Source organism: Dermacentor silvarum, chromosome 3 (assembly GCF_013339745.2).
Source record: "Dermacentor silvarum isolate Dsil-2018 chromosome 3, BIME_Dsil_1.4, whole genome shotgun sequence".
In the NCBI taxonomy this organism is placed as follows: Eukaryota; Metazoa; Arthropoda; class Arachnida; order Ixodida; family Ixodidae; genus Dermacentor; species Dermacentor silvarum.
In genome coordinates, this window is record NC_051156.1 from 61,565,098 (window position 1) to 61,585,280 (window position 20,183).

Below are 20,183 nucleotides of genomic sequence, written 5' to 3' on the forward strand. Positions count from 1 at the left end.
TCTGCTCGACTGAAAGACTCATTGTGATGCATGAGAGAATTTGTTTTTGTTTTTTCGATTTCTTTCTCATTTCTCTCGCTCCTTCTCTCCGCGGAACAGATTCGCTTTGTGCTTCTGTGCCTGGGAACACGCTTTATTTTTTATTTTATTTTTTTGCTTGCTTTTCCTTTGGTGTTTGGCCCTACTGTGACTGCAGTCGCTGCTGCGCAGAATTGTCAGTGTTGGCGCTCACTGCGAAAGTTCATCTTAACCGAAGAGTATATGTGAGGCAGTTCATCTTAAGCGGATTTTGTTTACAGTGAGTCTATGGAAAAGCAAACTTTGTTTGTTATATCCAAAAATTCCGCTTAACCGAGTTCGTCTTAACGGGAGTTTACTGTGTTCATTTGAAGGCAAAGAAAAATCATATTTGTAGTAACCTAATTGAGCAGATGCTGCTGCATTTTTCTTCACCCATATTTTTTCGCTTATAACCCGCCACCTCATGTAAGCCCCCCAATTGCAACAGTCCGAAAAGAAATAAGAAATCTGCATGTATGATACTCGGAAATAACTGCATACAACGTCAAATTATTGCAAAACAGTCTCCATTCGCAGATGCATAACTTGTCCACGTCTTCAGCCAGCAGCACTGTTCCCCCGTCTTCCTCTTTGGCAATGGCGATAATCTTCGGCTTCTGCTCTGCTGTTGAGGACGGCCTTTGAGTGGAGCTAATTATGATCCAAGTTATAGTTTGCCTGTGCCGCATGCACTACTTTCTAACTATTAAACACAGCTGGCGACTCGTTGAGATGAGAAGAATGGGCGACCATGAAGGAGGGGAGAATAATATGCAGGGATGAGGAGAGGGTGGGGAGCCATAAGAGATAACGAAACTTTGAATGCAGGAGAGAACCTTGCCTTGAGGTGTGGCTTCACGGCTGTGTGGTAAAGCCACATTTTAAGGGGAAATTTGCACATAACCCGCACTGCAACATTGTTAAATTAAAAAAAATTGTATGCAGGTTATACGTGCAAAAATGCAGTATATGGTATACAGATTACTACTATTCAAACTATTCGATTCGAAATTGTTCAACAAAATTACTTTCCCTTCAAATTCGATTTGAACCTAAAATTTACGATTTGCCCGTCCCTAGTAATTTGAGCTTGCCTACTTTGTCCGGTAGTGGACGTGAAATCGGCTGATGATTCTTTGTGGTCTTGCAGGAAGGCATGGAGCAGAAGACAGCGACGTCAGCTGTCCGTTACGGATACTTGCAGTGCATGATCTCTGCATTTCACGGTAAGCATGATGGCCTGTGTTGCCAGGCTTAACTCTTTCTCTATAATGTGGTAAATGGCCATTTTTTTAGGTTACACTAGATATTTCTTTCTGAAGAAACTGTTGCACTCTCAAAATTTTATGCAATACATGAAAGCAAAGCTGAATGAATCCGCTTTTGAGGCATACAAGTTTTATTAATGAGATTTATGTCAGAAAAAATATATATTGCCAAGAACAAGGTAAAGATAAGAAAAACTTGGTGTAAAGATAAGTTTGTATCTAGGAAGAAAATAATTAAAAAAATTGTAATATACATTACGCTTTGCTATCTGACAGCCAGTACCTGCAAAGACAAAACTTGTTCTTGAAGACTACTTGCGCTACAAAAATTTAACTGGAAGCTCTACAGTTGGGCGTGTCGTGCAGCAAAGCAATTCCTTGATGCGAAACATAGGGTAACATTGCAAGTCTTGCAGTAAACTGGTTTTAACAGTGAACTCCTAACCTTTCTTGCAATTTTGATATGTCTCCATCTTAGCTGGCTGGTGCTGAATGGCTTCAATTGGTGGAGGAGGGCAAACAAGCTGTGCATCCTCAAGTTTCGTGTTGGTTTCCGTTGCCATCACTCTCAGAATCAGTGAGATGAAAAGATAGCATCCTCTGAATCGCTGCTGCTCGAGCCTTCGATGAAATCAACCATAGATGCAGCAGAATTGCAAAATCTGCGATGTTATGGAGCGTGCGTGCCCCTTTTGGAGGCAGGCATTTTTGTTTTCAACTTCCACATTCGTGCACGCATCTTTGGAGCCCGTTCAAAACTCACCGCTAAGCGGGAAAAAAACTAAACTTCATACGAAATGAAAGTTTAGTTCTCCTACTGTACGTCAAATGGCTCATTGTTTCCGTGAGTGGCATGGAAGGTGTCAAAAACAGTGTTTAAAATCATCCTTGACAGGCTAGTGATGCCTAAATAGATGTGGTAGGGAAACATTTAAAAGGGTAAGGGCAGTTTCATGTGAGTTTCATGCACTTGCTATGCTGATTGAGATTTTCCTGGAAATCTCCTGTCCCTGTATGCGTAACAAACCTAGCAGTATGTAAAAGGTGCAGCAATGTCACCCTTTTGCACACCAAATATAGCAAACCTGTGGGATGTGTGGATTTCAAGAGAGATAATTTTGATGCGAGTAAGCGATTGGCCCAAGGAACTTTGTCCCGCTACTCCGCTCAAGGGAGGGGGAGAAGATGTAATGTTCAAAAACTTGGTTTTTTCCTACAGTGTCTCTGAAAGTGTAATTTTGCAGCGTTGCTATACCTTGGTTAGAATATTGAGAATAACTGGCTCAGCATGCTCGTGCTACCAGTGCCCCATGCTTTTTCTGCTCCATCATCCGCACAGGTATGCCAGGTTGCAAACAGGTGGAGCCAATCCTGGGCCTGGTGCTCAAGGCTATAGAGCGAGCCTTGGCGCAGCCATTGCAGCCGGGACCCGTCTGCGAGGGCTTGGCTGCGGCCTGTCTTCTTTTCCGTCTACAACCTGTCGGTTCCCCATCCGGTGAGCACACATTGCGAGTTGGCCGGCACGCCCTGCAGGCGGTGACGGGCCTTTGTGAGGATTTGTAGGTCAACATTGTGGGTGCGGGGATGCCAACGGCAATATGCCTCGGCACTCCATGCACCACAGTTGCTGCGTGCCTGCCCGCCCGGCAATCGCAGTCCACTTCAAGCTCTAGAAATAAACAGCTATCCCTCCTCTGCAAACAGAAGTCGTGTGTTTGAGCCTCAACCAGTTTGTGAAAACGCTGCTGTGCCCAGTTATTTGCTTGCTTTACTTTTGTTGGAGGTGCTTCACAGTAAACTCGGAAAGTGTTTACAGTCAAACCTCGATGTAATGAAGTTGTAATTACAGCGAAAAACTTTGTTATATCGGGGTTTTGTTAATTCAATGTAACTAAGATGGGGAAATAATCATAGTTCGTTACATCGCATATTTCGTTAAATTGAGGTTCCTTATCTCGAGGTTTGACTGTATTACGTTTGCAACTAATATTTCAAACAATCCCGCTAGCTGTAAATAATGCAACTGAGGGATCCCATTGAAGGCATTGTGCTAGATAAGAAAGGTTTCAAACTTACAAAATCGGGTGCAGGCGTCCTTAGAATGTGCTGTGGCAGAACATGGATGAATACTGACATGTAGGAAAATGCCAGGGCAAGTGACATCGGAGACTTGCTCACTGCTGAGTTGGGAGGGACTAAAGAGAACCGAGCGAGGTTAGTGGGATTTCATGGGACTTGCTCAGCGCTGCTGGTAGCATTTTTGTTTCCCGTGCACAGCCTGCTAGGGGACTTGAGGCTTCACCATGCAGTGTGAAACACTGCTTTGGGAGGAGGAGGTTCCTTCGCATAGTTTGTTCACACAGCATTCATGAAAGTGTGCATGTAGGAGGAAAATTTGGGTGTATTCTTTGCATCAGCCGCGACTGAATCTACTAGCAGTAGTACGATGCAGATCTGATGTAGAACTGGCCAAGGCATGATTGGTGTTGAGAGGTTTGAGGGGCATTGATGTAAATGGGAATTTCCCCATTCTGTAAGCATCGCTTGTCACAGAAGCCTTGATCAGTGTTCTCTTTGATGTAATGGAAGCTGATCTCATTCTTGAGCTTGTGAGGAAGAGTCAACTTAAACTGGTAGAGCAATTTGGCAGTTGCACCAAACAGGTCTTGCTCCGTGTATTTGTGCTGCTGTGTAATGTCACAGGCTCTAGAACAGGCAGTACTCTTGGTCAGTGTCGGGCATTTGGCTGGCTCAGTGTTGATGAAATATTGCATGTGGTGGATCTCTGGGAGGTCTTTCTGCTAGCCATAGATAGCGACAGAGCCAGATAGACACAGCTGACAGTGAAGATTTTAATGGAACTCGGCCGCTGCTTGTGTGGCATGCAGCGACGCGTGAAGTGGAGCAAATGTGGTGGTGGCGATTGCTCGGTCATCCAAAGCAGAGAAATTCCAGTATAGTATGTTCTTGTGTATGGGTGACATTCCTGTATTTCACTCTAAATTTTCTTTTTTGAATACCGCATTTATTTGATTTATAACGAGGTCACGATTATAAAGTGAGGGTGCAGTTGCTGGACCCAAGAAAACTTAAGTACGCGCACTAATATAAGGCGATATAGTGTAGTTGACGGATTATTCAGACTCAGCGGGGATTGCCCGAAATTTTGAATGACTAACGCAGCAGCCAAAATTCAAAATGGTGACCTAGAAATAGGGAAGAAGGGAGCTTCAGCACTCTGGTTGCAGATTATATGCAAATTTTGCCTTTAGGTTAGGGCTTCAGGGCAGCGCAAATGTCGCCTTATAGTGTGGCTTCACTGGCATCACAGCACACTGCTGCCATAAAGTCAGACACTGAAGTGAAATTTGCGTTGCTGTGAAGCCAATGCCTCGGGGCAAAATTTGCATATACGGCGGGGGCTGACTTCGAGTTTAGGGATTCTGGGAAAAAAAAAAAGCCTTGCCTTATATTTTAATAAATATGGTACTTCAAAACGTATCCAGTGTGTGGGCTGCCCCATGCACAGGATTTTTATGCACCGCCTCTTGTGGATCATTGAGCAGGAATCGAGGATTGGAGGTACAAGTGGCTTTGTTGAATCACTCTATGTTGCTGGCAGGGCTCAGCCAGGAATGCTTAATGATAGAAGTAAAATTTTCTTTCACCCCCCCTCCCCTCCTCCACTCCAGAAAAGAAGAGGTGCTGCATTAAGACATTTAACTTGTTTTCACAGGGAACTGTTTTTGGAAGGTTGCCTTTTAGAACTTGTCATTACTTTACATACACTGCCCTCAGTATCTTTTAGGGTAAAATGTTTTATGCAGAGAAGTGGTGATTTGCTGTCTGCCGCATTGGCTTGTTTAGTGTGAGTACCATATTCACTCGAATGTAATGCGACCATGATTGTAATGCGAGGGTCGACTTCTTAGTCGGCGAAATAAAAAAATAAAACTGCGAATGTAATGCGAGATGAATGGAAAGAGAAATGGTACCTTTATTCAAGGAATCAATTTGGAAACGAGTTCTCTTTACTGAGTCTGAGAAATAGATGGAGCTTTCCTTGGGCGGTACAGTAAAAGCTCGTTAATTCGGATTTCACGGGACCGAAAAAAATTTCCGAATTAACCGAATGTTGAATTATCGAGGGTATCAATAAAACAATAAACAAATGCTTACTACGTCAACATGCTCTTATTTGCAGTATGAATCAGCAAATTCTGTTTCTATTTTGCATAAACGCAATGCGGAAGCTGCAATTCTCATCATCTTGCGACTGATTAGAGCTCGCAGCGGCGAAGGTTTCGCGACTTCCTTCACATCGCGGCCGCGGCGCGCGTCTTCATCTGAGACGCGCTTTTTACTAGCGCGCGCACATCCCGTTTGTTTTTTCGCCAATGTCGCTGCCCATCGCGATGTAGACGGTGCGCCTCTTCCTCTTCACAACCGCAATCTATCTCTCTTCATCCTCGACAGCTTTGCACTGAGTAAGAACGAAACTATTGCTTACCGCAACCGTGGTCAACGTGATCATGCACGGCGACCTTGCGGTTCTGAAGGCGCGCGGCCGACGCACGCAGAGTCAAACCGAAACTACCGTTTGCTGCAACTGCGGACGAAACCGCTTTCGATATCGATGCGATCATGCATAGCGACTACCGAGTTATGAAGGCACGCGGCCGACGTGCGTACCGAGTCAAAACGAAACTACTGTTTGCCACAACCGCAGCGGACGGAATCGCGGCCGCTGTCAAGACGATCATGGATGATGACTACGCAGTCATGAAGGCACGCGGCCAACGCGGTGCTATGTGCGGCGGTAAACGCAAGCTAGGCACGAATAGGAACAAATAGGCACGAAGCCTTCCGGCGTTGTTGTCATTCCAGTACGATTTTTAGTGATGATTACAGCGATCCGAACTCCGTCGCTTCGTTTCGGTGGACGCTAACGTTGTTTTGGCGCGGACCGTTCATGTTCGGAGGGGCAGAAGGGCAGTAGGACAAAGGCGCACGAGGCTGGCAATGCGGAGAAGGATGAAAAACAACGCACGACGACGTGGAATGGCTCAAATTTCTTTTTTTTTTCTTTTCAAGGAGTTCGTATTCCACTCCCTGACGGCACGGACACCGAGGGAAAACGAAACTACTTTTTGCCGCAACCGCTGCTGGATGAAACTGCGGCCGCTATCAACGCGATCACGGATGGCGACTACGCAGTTTCGAAGGCACGCGGCCAAAGCGGTGCTATGCGCGCCGGCAGTACGCAAGAATAAAAGCTTTAAAGGCTCAAATAAGCACGAAGCGTTCTGGCGTTGCTGTCAATCCCGTACGATTCCCACTGATGGCTATGGCAATGCGAACTCCGTCGCTTCGTTTCGGTGGATGCTAACGCCGTTATGGTAGAGTACACTCTAGTTATGGCTCGTTTGCGTCACACATTTGCGGCGCTCCGCACTCGCCGAGCACCGAGAGTTGTCCGAATTAACCGATGTGCAGCCAAATACGTCCGAATTAACGAGAGTTTCATTTCATTAAATAATGCAAACGCCTGCCGGGACCAAAGGACGTGTCCGAATTAACCGATTTTCCGAATTAACGAGGGTCGAATTAACGAGCTTTTACTGTATTCTCTGGCGATTATTTTGGCAGAGCGTCCACAAGTATTACTGGCGCTGTGCCAAGCTCGTTATCACTGCCAAGAGTGCTGTTGGCCATGTACTTTGATGGGTTCGGTGCCGAAACCAGTTAAGTATCACGAAAGCGAAACTATTTACGAAAGTAATCACCTGAGAATCAAGTCATCCGTGCCGCCGAGCTCGTTCGAGATTAAGTACTTCTTAAAAGACCGCACAACCATTTCATTTGGGAACAGTACCAGGCCACTACGAGGCCCTTCTGATCGACCCCGCATTTACAAAGGGCCTCCCATTAGTGTCGCCATCTGAAAATCATCGACTCATTGATGTCGAGTTGCCGAGCTGCGGTGCAGTTTCCCAGCACCTCGGCCATCAAAATTACTACTCGTCTCTCAAAGCGACTGTCATACTGAATGTTCTGCATCGCCGTAATGTTGTGAATGAACATAGTCGAAGTGCGAAAGGGCACTAGGTAATGCAGCACCGTAACCGTAACACTACCCTAGTAACACCAGTCACAAGCACAGCAAAATGGTGTCGATTACAAGTTCCGGCAAAAAATAAGTTCGGCTTCGGTCGACTTGTCTATGGATTGAATCAAGACGTAAAAGTGCAAGTTGCCAATGTGACGTTAAAAACCTTGGAATTCCGAATAGTTGGTTTAAAATCAACAATTTTGCTGTTATTCGATTGTAACGCGAGGATCGAGTTCAAGCAACAAAAATCATGAAAAAAACTTGCGTTAAAATCGAGTAAATACGGTACTATGTAAGTCTTGACAGCTTTTAAGCCATTGGAGTCACCAAGGTGCAATAGAAAATTGCAAAATATGAAGAGCTTGCTTTTTTATTAAAGGTGTTTTATCATGCAGCCAGTTTTAAGTGAGGGAGGATCTTTGTTTAGTATTCTGTTTTTAGTGTCTTCAGTCACTAATACCTCTCCTTTTTTTGTTTACAGAGAACAAGATCAAGAGCATGGTTACGCAGCTTCTAGACCCAGAAAAGCAGCCATTCTTTGCTGACAAGTTTCTGCAGACAGCATCAGAAGATAGTAAGGCAGGCCTTTTCCTCATCATTGCTTGGCCTCAGAGAGCAGTTTGAAGAACAATGGAGTCTCTGATTCATGGGACTTGTGAAGGGGCTCTGCCATTGTCGGAGCTTGGTGTGGCATAGAAGATCTCTATAGAATAGATTACAGTTTTAACTAGTCATGATGAAATGGGTATACAAACATTATATTTAAACACTTCGGACTTCAAAAAGCCTTCGTCGGATCACTCTATTGTAAAGATTGTGCACCGTACGCTTGTAATAGGGCAAAGTAACCACATTTACCAAAAGAAAATATTTTAACATGCATTCTATTGTTGAATAAAGTAGATAATTTTCTTTCGTATACAGCATAGACCATTTATAACGTGACTACCTCCAGCAGACCCGCGCTTCTTTTGTGTTTGTGCGTTTGTTACAAGATGGTGACGACCGTCGAATTGAGAAGCGGAACGGCAAAACTTTGAGCTTTCTAACGATACCAAGATGGCGCGCTCGGTGGCGGGAAATACGAGATATGGCTCCGTGTACTGCGGTGATTTTGCGCGATTTAAAGCCGTTTTCTCGCCCTGCGCACTGACAAGTTTATTTTTTTCGGGCACTTTTAGTGCGTTTTCAGCCAAACCATTTTGATACAGCGTAGATTAGGCGTTGCAGATACCAAAATGCGGGGTTTCCAAAAAACAATTTTTCTTGTGATTTTTCGCCATCTGATCCCCGCATCCCCCCTTAAAATCTTTCTTGTTTTCTTAATTGCGCATGTGAGTGTAATAGAGTTGCAGTCTTGCTTTTCTTAACGAGTGACCTCTTCTCCTCGCAGCACATCTCCTGGTGTTGCAGCTAATCACAAGAATGATTCTCGACCACCCCGACTCCTGCTTCGCCAACCTCAAGTGAGAACCGAGGACTTTGTGCTTGGCGAGATGTATGATGTGTTTTCTAAACGGGCACAAAAAAGAAACACACATGGTGAACTTCTGACTCATATAAAAGAGTGCTGTCAGCATATACAGTAAAACCCTGGTGATACGATGCTGGTACGAATTTCGGGGTGATACGAATTCGTAACATTCCCCGGCAGAAATACATTGCTCTTAATACAAAAGACATTGGTTGTTACAAACGCGTTTCCGCACTGCTGCAGATCATACGAACGCGTGAGCAACAGCGGTGGCAGCGGCTGAGCCAGTGGAGTGACCGGCACAGACAAGCCGGCACAGCGGGATCTGGGCGGGATTCATAGTCGCCAAGCAACCGGCTATGTCACGCAGCTGTGCAATCTCTCATTGGTCCCCTCATTGAGCAGACCGGGCTACGTCAAAGCCTAGCTGGAAGTAAATGTAGTAAATGTAAATGTAGGATTTAGGTCGGGACCATGAAAACACGCCGTAGCAGCCGGGAAAACGCAGTAACGAGGAACGTATTAGTAGAAATGTATAGTGGAACCCCGTTCCACCCTTAGGAATTTTTTATGCTAAAAATAAGTTAATTTTTTCTTGACTTTGTGTATGTTTTGATGATGCGAATATTTCACGCGATCCCTCGAGATTCGTATCACCGAGGTTCTACTATATGAACACAGTGTCGGGACACCCAGTTATATGCACTACATTCTTGTAGCATTCAAAAAGCAGTTTGTTTTTTCATCAATTGCACCAACGTTGGGAGAGCGCACTGTGTGTGTCCCCCTTTCGTTCCGCACTTGGTAAAAGCATCACACATCTTGTTATGCTCAACTTATGTGCTCAGCTAATGTTTTGACTAACCTTCGTACATTTCCTGTTGCCGCTTACACAGTACTGTTTGCAAGAATGCTGCGACGGCGCCTTGCTCATTTGTGTTGTTTGCAGGCCCTTTGCAGTGCCGCTGCTGAAGGCGCTAAGTCACTCCGGCCACCCCGTGCGCCAGTCAGCCCAGAGCACGGTGCGCAAGTTGGTGTCGGTGCTGAGTGGCACCTCCCTCGCCTGCTTTCTGCTGCGCGAGTTCTCGAGCTTCGTCGACAGCCATCTGAAGGAGAAGGTGATGGCCCCCTCTTCAAGAGCACACTGCTTTGTTTCTGCGTCCACTCGTTCGAGGGGTCGTGCCTACTATGGTGGATCAGTGCTAAGCATGAAGGGTTACATTCCTGGCTGTGGCAGGTGCATTGTGATGGGGACAGAACACAAAGAGGAACGTGAAACACGTTGAAACCATTTGAATGGTAAAATTGTGTGGCCTCCTTGCTATCTTTTTTTTTATTTTGCAACTAAGTAATCTCGCAGCATCAAGCAAAAGTTCCGAAGTTACCAGAAGAGTAATCTAACAACCTTGGTTGATTCCATTGATGTATCCCTCTTTAAGTGCTTGTGTTCTGAAGAACCGATTGAAAGCAACGGGTAAGCATTGTGCTTGCATCAGGCTTTGGGGAAGCTGAATGCGCATAGGATGCTTAACCTAAATCTGTGCTAAGCTACCGTCGCTGTGAGGAGCCATCAAGCAAAGCATTACGCTTCACTAAACGCCATAAGAAAGCTGGGAAAGCGAGCTTCCAGATAGAGCACAGCAGCGATGTCTTGGCACAAAGCCCCATAATGAAGCAGACGTGCCGTGCACAAGTTTCTCGCATTTGCCCATGTTCTTTACACTAACTGGTGTCATAAGTGAGGCAGGTGGCAAAAGAGCCATATTAATAATTTCAGCGGAAAGTATCACTTCTGCGGTGCAAACTGTTCACAGGTATATTGGAAATACCATATTTATTCAATTATAAGGCAGTCGGGATTATAACGAGTGGGTGCAATTGGAGGGACCCCCAAGAAAAAAAAAAAAGGCGAAAGCTTGCACTAGGCCGCGCAAAGCTCAAGACACAGCGAAGCTGGCCGATTGATGTGTCTCTTGGTTTTAGCCAGGTTGAACTTGGCTATGTCAAGGTTTAAACTTGGTTTTAGCTAGGCCTATACTCGTGTACGTCATCTGTGCTAGTACTGGAAAGGCTGTGGTAGCACTGGAAAGGTGCGCCACGCTATTACGCCATTGCCGCGCTCTCGTCGTACCTTTCCAGTACTACCACAGACGACGTACCCTTCCATACAAACCACACATGACGGCTGGCTTAAACAGCCTTAAACAGCTTCGCTGTTAAAAAACGAGTATGCACACCAATAAAAGGCAATACAGAGTAGCTGACGGATTATCGACTCTCGGCGTGGATCGCCGGAAATACTGAATTACTAACACAGCCGAAATGCAAAATGGCAACCATGAAATGGGGGTGATGGGGGGGCTTTAACACGGGGAATGCGGGTTATATGTGAATTTTGCCTTTTGGGTGTAGCTTCACGGCAGAGCAAATTTCTCCTTTCAGTGTGGCTTCACGGCATCCCGGCGCGTGCTGTCGTAAAGCCACACTGTAAGGTGAAATTCGCACTGCTGTAAAGCCACACATAAAGGCAAAATTCGCGTAATAAGGTGGGGGGTGGCTTAGAGGCTAAAGATTGTAGAAAATAACCTCGCCTTATATTCGAATTAATACGGTAGACTAGTGGCACTACTTCTTTCGGCTTCTTAACTTTTGTATCATGATTCTGCTGGGTTGAAAAGTTGCTTCCACCGGAAACACTGTTTGCCAAAGCGATGATGGTGGCAGGCAAAGAGCACATGGTGCCAGGCAGCTGGAGCCACTCTTTTTTTATGGAAATCTTTTCTTACTGCCCCAATCACTTGTGAGGCATGAATCACCTTTTCCGTGAGTCAGCGAGTCTGTTACATTCAGAGGTGTTCATATGCTGTGGCAGTGATGTCCCACACAGATGCAATGATGTTCCACACAGAAAGGCCTAGCTTGCAGGCAGAGCTAGTAGTGCGCAAGTGTTTGCATGAGGTGGCACTGACATAAGCCTCAGGTGGAGTACTGTCCAACTTGCACCCACAACCAGCTTATACGCTCATGCCCTTGGAGGCAGCAGTATAGCAGTAACATTTGTGAGAGGTGCAAGCTATAAAGGCCTGCTGAAGCTGGGCCAAGTCCCTCATGTTGGCTTACTGGTGCTGAAAAGTGGAAATATGCTAAGCTGAAAGGGGAATGGATGAGAGCCTATGGAAGGAATCGCACTGAGAGACTCGTGCATCATTGAAGCCATCCCAAGGAATGCATCGAGGGATAGTTTGTGGCAGACGATCGGATATAAGCAAATTGCGCAGATGTAGTTGAAGGGTTGCGATGGCTGTGGTGCTGTGTAGTACTGAGATGAAGGTGGCATGGTGGTCATCAGAGGTATGTGCCTGAGGTGCAGCATCGAGAATACTGATTGTTGCTCTGTGTGCATGCTGCTGTATTGAAAATGAGGGAGCAAGACAGCAGTGCTTCTGGTTCTATTGCAGGCAGAAGAATGTGGGCCAGGCGAGTCCAAAATCCTGGCAGAGGCGCTGGTCGCCATCTGCTCGGGCTCAAACCTGGATGCCAAGGACACTGAGGACCTTGCCTTGGAGTCCTTGCTGCCTGCGCACCACCCTGTCTTTGGTGAGTGGCGCCATCCAGCGGACCTCATTGCATTGTTGCAAAGTTAGTGAGATGCATTGCAAAACAAAGAATGCAGTTGCATGTGTTGTCTATAATAAGCTTGCAAACTGCACTTTCAGCAAAGACAGCGTTTTGTCTCTTTTCTTCCTTTTTGTATTCAAATGTTCAACTAAACTGCGAAGTACATACAGGGTATAATGCACTGAACATTTGTCACAGGTGTAGACCACCAGCATTGCTGTGAACTGGTACTGGATTGCATCAATGCTTGCTTAGTTTGCCAAACAGCTGAAGGGGGGACGCGGCTTTCGCATCGTGAAAAATGGCTAAAAAATTGATTTTTTTAAAATCAAATTTTCAGTTTCTATAACTCTTATTCTATCTGATTCCGAAATATCATCACTGAAAACCATGTACAAGTGCTCTAAAAAAATAATTGTATCAGCCAAGATGCCGAAAAATTTCGCGGAAATCGTGAAAGAACGGCGTTTTTCAAGCCACGATATCTCCGGAACGGCGCAGCCGAGCGCCGCCATCTTGGTCTCGTTGGAAAGTGCATTTCTCCGTCTTCAAATTTGCCGCTTCAGCTATCTCCTCCATACAGAAACGAGCACACAAAAAGCAAATTATTGAAGGTCGTGCCAGAGCCACCGGTTGGCCGCGCCCGCCACGTGACTCCAGCTCGGTTCGCCATTGGTCCGGTGCTCGCTCCGTGATGGCATCATCTGCACCGCTTGTTGCGGTCTTCTCGCGTTCCGTAATCTCGACGCGTGTTAAAACGGGCGTTATGCGGACATCGCAGTAGCGTGGCCGATCCCGCTTTTTGTGGACGTCTCAGACCCGCGGCTAGGCATTCCGAGCATCGACGACGCGGACTTCGCGACCAAGCTTCGGGCACGGAATCCTCGGACACAAGGCTAAGCCTTTCGTGCGTAGGTGCCTCTGACTCGGCGATCAAGCACATCGCGCGCGGACTTCTCGGATCCTTGCCTAAGCATTTCGTGCATCGGCGCCTCCGACTGCACAACTAAGCACATCGAGCGTCGGCACATCGCTCATCGAGTGTCGACTCCTCGGACCCGCGGCTAGGCACTTCGCACGTCGGCATCGCGAGCGTCGACTCCCCGAGCCCGCAGGCTAGGCATTTCGCGCGTCGGCACCTCGGACTGCGCGGCTAAGCTACTCTAGCGTCGACTGCTCGAGCTCGCGGCTAGGCATTTCGCTCGTCGGCTTATCGCTCATTAAGTGTCGACTCCTCGGACCCGCGGCTAGGCACTTCGCTTATCGGCACCTCGAGCGTCGACTCCTCGAGCCCGTGGCTAGACATTTCGCGCGTCGGCACATAGGACTGCGCAATTGAGCTCACCGATCGTCTATTTTTTGTACCCGCGACCAGGCATTTCGCACATCGGCACCTCAGACTCGCGACTTAGCACATCGCGCGCCGACTCTATTATCGTATTGCCACGATATCTCGTACCAATACCTATCATACCACCCCTTCATAAAAAAACCTCATCATGAGCTCTGTTCACTAGGCCACTTGGGCTGGCACAAACACCTGGCTGGAGAAGTGAGGCATCATACAAAAGTACAGGCTGGAAAGCACCTAGCAGCTGCATTGCTGCCTATCTATCAGTGGCTCCCCTAACATCCATAGCCATTGTCAATCGAAGATGATCCAGAACGCTGCTGAGAGCCTTCATTCAGTAACATGGTCGATTCTACCAAAAGAAAACAATGCCTCACTGACTGTACTAGAGACTGCTATCAATGAGGCAGTCTGCAGGTACAACGCTAGAACTACTGTATATTTATGCCCACATAGTTCTGCACCTCACTTGGTTTGAACCCCAGGCACCATGCTTTGTAGAGCAGCAGTAAAGAATGCCATACAAACATGAAAAAGGCAGAACGAAGGCACAGCAGACCAGAGGCCACATGTCCAAGAAGCCCCACATCACAAAACACATCAAAGATTACAAAGGCCCCAACAGCTTGACGTGCATCAGTGTCTCGCGTTGAAATGATTCGCGCAACGCTTTGCTTTGTGTGTAAACATCATTGTCAACTTCATTTGAGTCTGTCAAGTTTTTTATGGACTTTGGATCGTACATTTACCCACTTAATACGTCTTTTCTAGCATTCCTTTTGTAAACGTATTAATGGGGTTCTACGGGATATGCTCTAGTGTGGAGAAACTGCCATTTGTCAACAACATGTGTCTGTAAAACTGCACAGGAAGATGCCATGCCATGTGCTTGTACGACTATCGCGTAAACCCATTCATCTTTTATTGTTTATTTTAATTTCGATATTTTTGTTTGTTTTTGCATTCACTTACGGTTAGATTGAAGTATATTCAAAGTTTTGCCATATCACAATATACTGAGACCATAATTTTGAATAGGACGGACCTCTTTCGCTGGAATATCATGATCCATTATAATGAGCGTCAGCTGTATCGAAAGAAATATCGTCGTCATCCTGCTTTCTGCTCCCATTATTGTATCAAACATATACATATTTGACCTACTGCCCAAACAGAAGCAGGACGTCTGATAAAGTGCCATATCTTTGCACCATTCATTTTATTTGAACCTATCCTGCCATGGGTACAAAACATGTTTTCTGCCTCTCTCTCTCTCTCTCTTTTTTCTTGACTGCATGTTTCTTGCTTTTGACAATGTTCATCCCTCACCAGACAATGTTTCATCACACTCTTGACTAAAAGTTTAAAGCTACTGCTAGTGCTTGCAATATCAAACGTAAAACCAAGCTTTGTGCAATGGTGGTGGTAGGATAAAATGTGCTTGCACTAGGGAGTTGAGAGAACGCATAGCAGCTACGGCTATAGAAGTGATACCTACTGCTTTCTGCAGCTGTGCACCATTCCAACCTGTGGCTGCGGATTGTGGACTTGCTCAAGCTTGACCGCAAGTCACCGCTGGACCCTCAGCAGGCACTGCCATTGCTGCTGACCAAGGAAACCATCACCCCGGTGAGGACTACATACTTGTCAACTCTCCTGATTTTGCGTAATCAAGGAGTACGGGAGGCATACGTGAATATCTTGGCAAATATCTGCAAAGATTCCACAGCTGCCTTGGTTCTCCACAAGAAAAGTAGAAAGTTACATATCAAGAAAGGGGTCAGGTAAGGAGACACAATCTCTCCAATGCTATTCACTGCATGCTTAGAAGAAGTATTTAAGCTCTTAGACTGGGAAGGCTTAGGAGTGAGGATCAACTGCGAATATCTCGGCAACCTTCGGTTTGCAGATGACATTGTCCCATTCAGCAACAATGCGGACGATATACAACAAATGATTGAGGACTTTAACCGAGAAAGTGTAAGAGTGGGTAGAAGATTATTATGCAGAAGACAAAGATTATGTTCAATAGCCTGGCAAGGGAAGAAGAATTCAGAATCGCCAGTCAGCCTCTAGAGTCAGTAAAGGACTATGTTTATCTAGGTCAATTACTCACAGGGAACCCTAATCATGAGAAGGAAATTTACAGAAGAATAAAATTGGGTTGGAGTGCAAACGGCAGGCATTACCAAATCCTGACTGGCAGCTTACCACTGTCATTGGAAAGAAAAGTATACAATCATTGCATTCTGCTGGTGCTAACATATGGGGCAGAAACTTGGACGTTTACAAAGAAGCTTGAGAACAAGTTAATGGCCGCACAAAGAGCGATGGAACGAAAAATGTTAGGCCTAACGTTAAGAGACAGGAAGAAAGCGGTGTGAATCAGAGAGCAAACGGAGATAGCTGATATTCTACTGGACATTGAGAGAAAAAAATGGAGCTGGGCAGGCCATGTAATGCGTAGGATGGATAACCGGTGGACCATTAGAGTTAGAGAATTAATACCAAGAGAAGGGAAGCGCAGTTGAGGACAGCGGAAAACTAGGTGGGGTGATGAACTTAGGAAATTTGCAGGTGCCAATTGGAATCAGCTAGTGCAAGACGGGTAATTGGAGATCGCTGGGAGATGCCTTCATTCTGCAGTAGTCATAAATATAGGCTGATGATGATGACCATGTCCCGTGACGAATGCCCCTTCCCACTCTTGGTATGTTTCCCTGCAGTACTTCGCGTATGCTTCACCGCGTAACAATGCTGTATTGAGGCAAAGCTGACTTTTGGAACCGGCATTAAGCAACTCGTCATGTTTTCCGAGCTTCGAAGCCATTGGTGAGGATTACAAAGGCGGAGTCTGCGCCATTGCTAACAACGGCGAGTTGTTTCAATGAAAAACACGGCACCGAACAGCAAGAAACTTGGTAGGGAACGTCGAAGTAGCAAGGCCTAGCGTTGCCGTGGTGGTGTCTATGGTTGCCAGTGGATCTGCGTGCGAGAGCACCAGTACGAGGTGGAGAGATCAAAATGGCGGCGGTAGTGGCTAGTGCTGTGTGGCAGTGTTTTTTTTTTTCAGTTATTTGTTGATAACATATAAACTAGCTTTACATCTCATGTGATTTACTTGTGCCACTTTTAGAGCTGTTTTGTACTCGTTTCTTTGTGCTCAAGTGCAAGTACTTGTTTTTGCTATGTATTTCATGCCTCTTATGCTCATACATAGATAGATTTTTATTGCTATTGTGTTGTGCTTTCGTCCTGATTATTACTAGAAAGTTGCTTGGCAAGAAGAGCATAGAATGTTCCACAGAAATTTCACCTTGGCACATGAAGTTTATAATTTGTATTTGTTGAAAGCAAAAGCTTGCCAATATAAATGTGGGTTTGGAGCTGGCGACCTGCTCCAAAACCCACTTTCCCTGCTACAAAACTAAAAATTTGTTGCACCAATGCTGCTCCAGAATAGTTATTTGCTGCTCTAAAGCTTCTTCAAAACAGTCAGTTTGCTGCTACCAGCCCTGCTGCAAAACGTTGGAGCCTGCTTCCACCCCTGATCTTCTGAACTCTATTTTGTTGCAGCTGCTCAAAGCGCTTTTAACTAGATTTGTTCAGCCTACCGTCATAAACAGTGCTGCTTCACTGCTGGAAGTTCTCTATCTAGACAAAAAGAGCCAGAAGGTTGACAGTGACCTCATAATTGGGAGCTGAACATCATCTCTTGTAGAGAAACTGGCTATGCCTGAGAAGCAACAGGTCATTTCTACAGTCCAGGATTACTTTTGTAAAGCCTGCGACCACTTAAGGCACAAATTTGCACTGGTAGATTGAGCTGACAAAAATGCAGAAGGGGCCAGACTGGGCTTTATCTAATGCATCATTTTCAAGTCTGTCTTTTGTTGAGAACCTTACGAATCTGCTGCTTCAAGACACAGCTAATTCAGGGGAGGACACCATAGATGCACTGGAAGTTCAGTTTGCAGAACTGCCAGCGCACAGTCTTCCAGAGGAAATTTTAAAGGAACAAAAATGCGATGTGCAGTGGTCTGCTGTTGGAAAAGTCAAGAACGCAGATGGAAATATCATATTTAATGGAGTGGCAAAACTGATGCTTGATTTGCTGGTTATACTGCATAGCAACACACAATGCCGGCGAATTTTCAGCACATTGAAGAAGACTAGGACTGAGTTCAGGGCTGTAATGTGCAACTGAACTTTGCAGAATGTACTCATGGTGAAATATCACCTGTTAGGGCTTTGCTGTAAGCAAATGTACTTTGATACGTTTTTAAAGAAAGTGAAGTAGGCCACTGTGAGATCACTGTGAAAAAATAGCGTAACTTGCTGGATAATTCGAACTGACTTTCACGGTCCGGCCACACAGCATTGGGGAAACCAACTCATTATTTGGCACGCGTGTCTGCTCCTCCTTGATTAATTCGAACTGAGCGCAGCCACACGGTGATAAAAAAAGAAAAAGAAGCCCGCAATAAGTGGTTATGACGATAGTGCTGACCGAAAATAGAAAGAAAAAAAAAGTGGCGTCCCCTGGAGAGTTTTGTCAGCCAAGGAAAAGCGGGCATAACCTTCAAGATGAGAGGATAGCGCACTCGCTCCCAATCTTGGAGGCCATAGAGCAGGCTACTGGAAGCCAAGCCTGGCCAAGCCAGCGGAAAACTCCAACATGGCAGTTTCTGCGATGGGGTGGTGGGGCTCGGAATGAGCGATTTATTCCGGAAAGTCAAACTTTGGGTCCTAAATTTGTCCGAGAAATCGGTTGCAAAATTGCATTAGCTCTATGTGAACCCTGACGGTGCATTTATGAAGCCCGTAACATCCGTCAAGTCCAAAAAACCCTTCTGCAACTGTATGGAAGCGCTCGGTGTCTGGCGCCTATTTTTCAACTTCAAGGAGGGTGAAAATGAAGCTATGCGTCACGTTCATGCTTTAGAATACAAACTGATGGCCATCGCTTTCAAAGAAAAGAAGCAAAAAGGGATCACAGATTATTTTGGTTAGTTAATATTGTAACAAGTGTATTCTGGCTACCCGGTCTCAATTCTGGCTGTTTTTCAATGACTTTCATTAGTTGAATTCGGTTTACTTCGAACTCATTAAGTGTCCCTGTGAAATTAAAATTAATGTGCTTTTACTGTAAATGTAATTTTACTTTGCCAGGTATGCAGCCTTATTGTGGCCACCAGATCGACAAATATCATAGGCTAGACAGATCACATGCACTGTGTGAAAAAATTTTAGAGCGCAGCTGTTAGGCAGCCCTTTCTGCGGCAAGCATTGGCGTCGGCGGTGGCAGCATAACCAAGCGAACAAGCACAGCAAAAGATGAAAAAGCAAACTTGGAGCACAGTGGGAAATGAAAGACGCGAGGAGGAAAGCAGATGAGGGAGCGTGCAGTGGAACCATGTGGAGGAGGGTATGGTGAAAGCGTGAGAAGAAAAGCTTAGTGCTGCAGCGATGGCTACGAGATGGTGCCAGAGTAGCGCGCTACATGTGGGTGTTTTGCCGGCAGCGGTGGCGCCCACGCACTGGCTCTTGCAATCTCCAGATTAGCGAGGAATTCTCACCACATTTCGCTCTGTTTGCAACATGCCACATGAGACAGATTGTGCGCGTTAGCCAATATATCGCCAAATGATAACACACATAGAGATGCGCTCAAATTTCTCATCAAGGAGTATCGTAATCGTTGGCGAATTTTTTTTTTACTCTCCCCCTCCCCTGCGGTGGATCTCCTGATTTTCAAGCACCCTATGTTGGCAGGTATGAGACTAGCTTTTTTTGCCCGTGAATGGAGCAAGCAAACGCGTATGTAGTACTTCATCTCTTTGTTACGCTCGAACAATTGAGTGTCTTACCAATAAGGTGTAACTTTGCGATTTAACTGTGCAGTAACCTCAAAGTGACTTTGTGCAATGGCAGGGAGCTTTAGATGAAAATTGTGTACTGGTCATTTCAACCATTGTGTAATTTTTCTGTTTTTATTACGTATACTTAGGACTTGACCTATAGCCGCAAGGCTAGTAGTGGGTACATAGCAGCAAAGTATTATTGAGCCAAACTTTGCATGTCCAATTGCGCTAATCATATGGCCAAATGACAGGCTTGGGAACTTGGTATGGAAGTTACCAAAATTACGTATTACACGAGCATGGAAGTTACTCATACTTTGCTGCAACTAAGCAATGGCTTAAGTCTCTTTGTATCTGCAGTAAAAAAAAAAAATATGTATTTGATAGACTGAGATTTCAGCCATCCTGAGTAATCATATGTGTACTACCCGGCTTG

At 45.6% G+C, this 20,183-nt stretch overlaps 1 pseudogene; it reads left to right on the forward strand.

Annotated features, from left to right (window-relative positions):
- Positions 1 to 1,192: 1,192 nt before the first annotated feature.
- The window catches only part of LOC119444421 (eIF-2-alpha kinase activator GCN1-like), a 152,488-nt pseudogene continuing 133,497 nt past the window's right edge, over positions 1,193 to 20,183 (forward strand).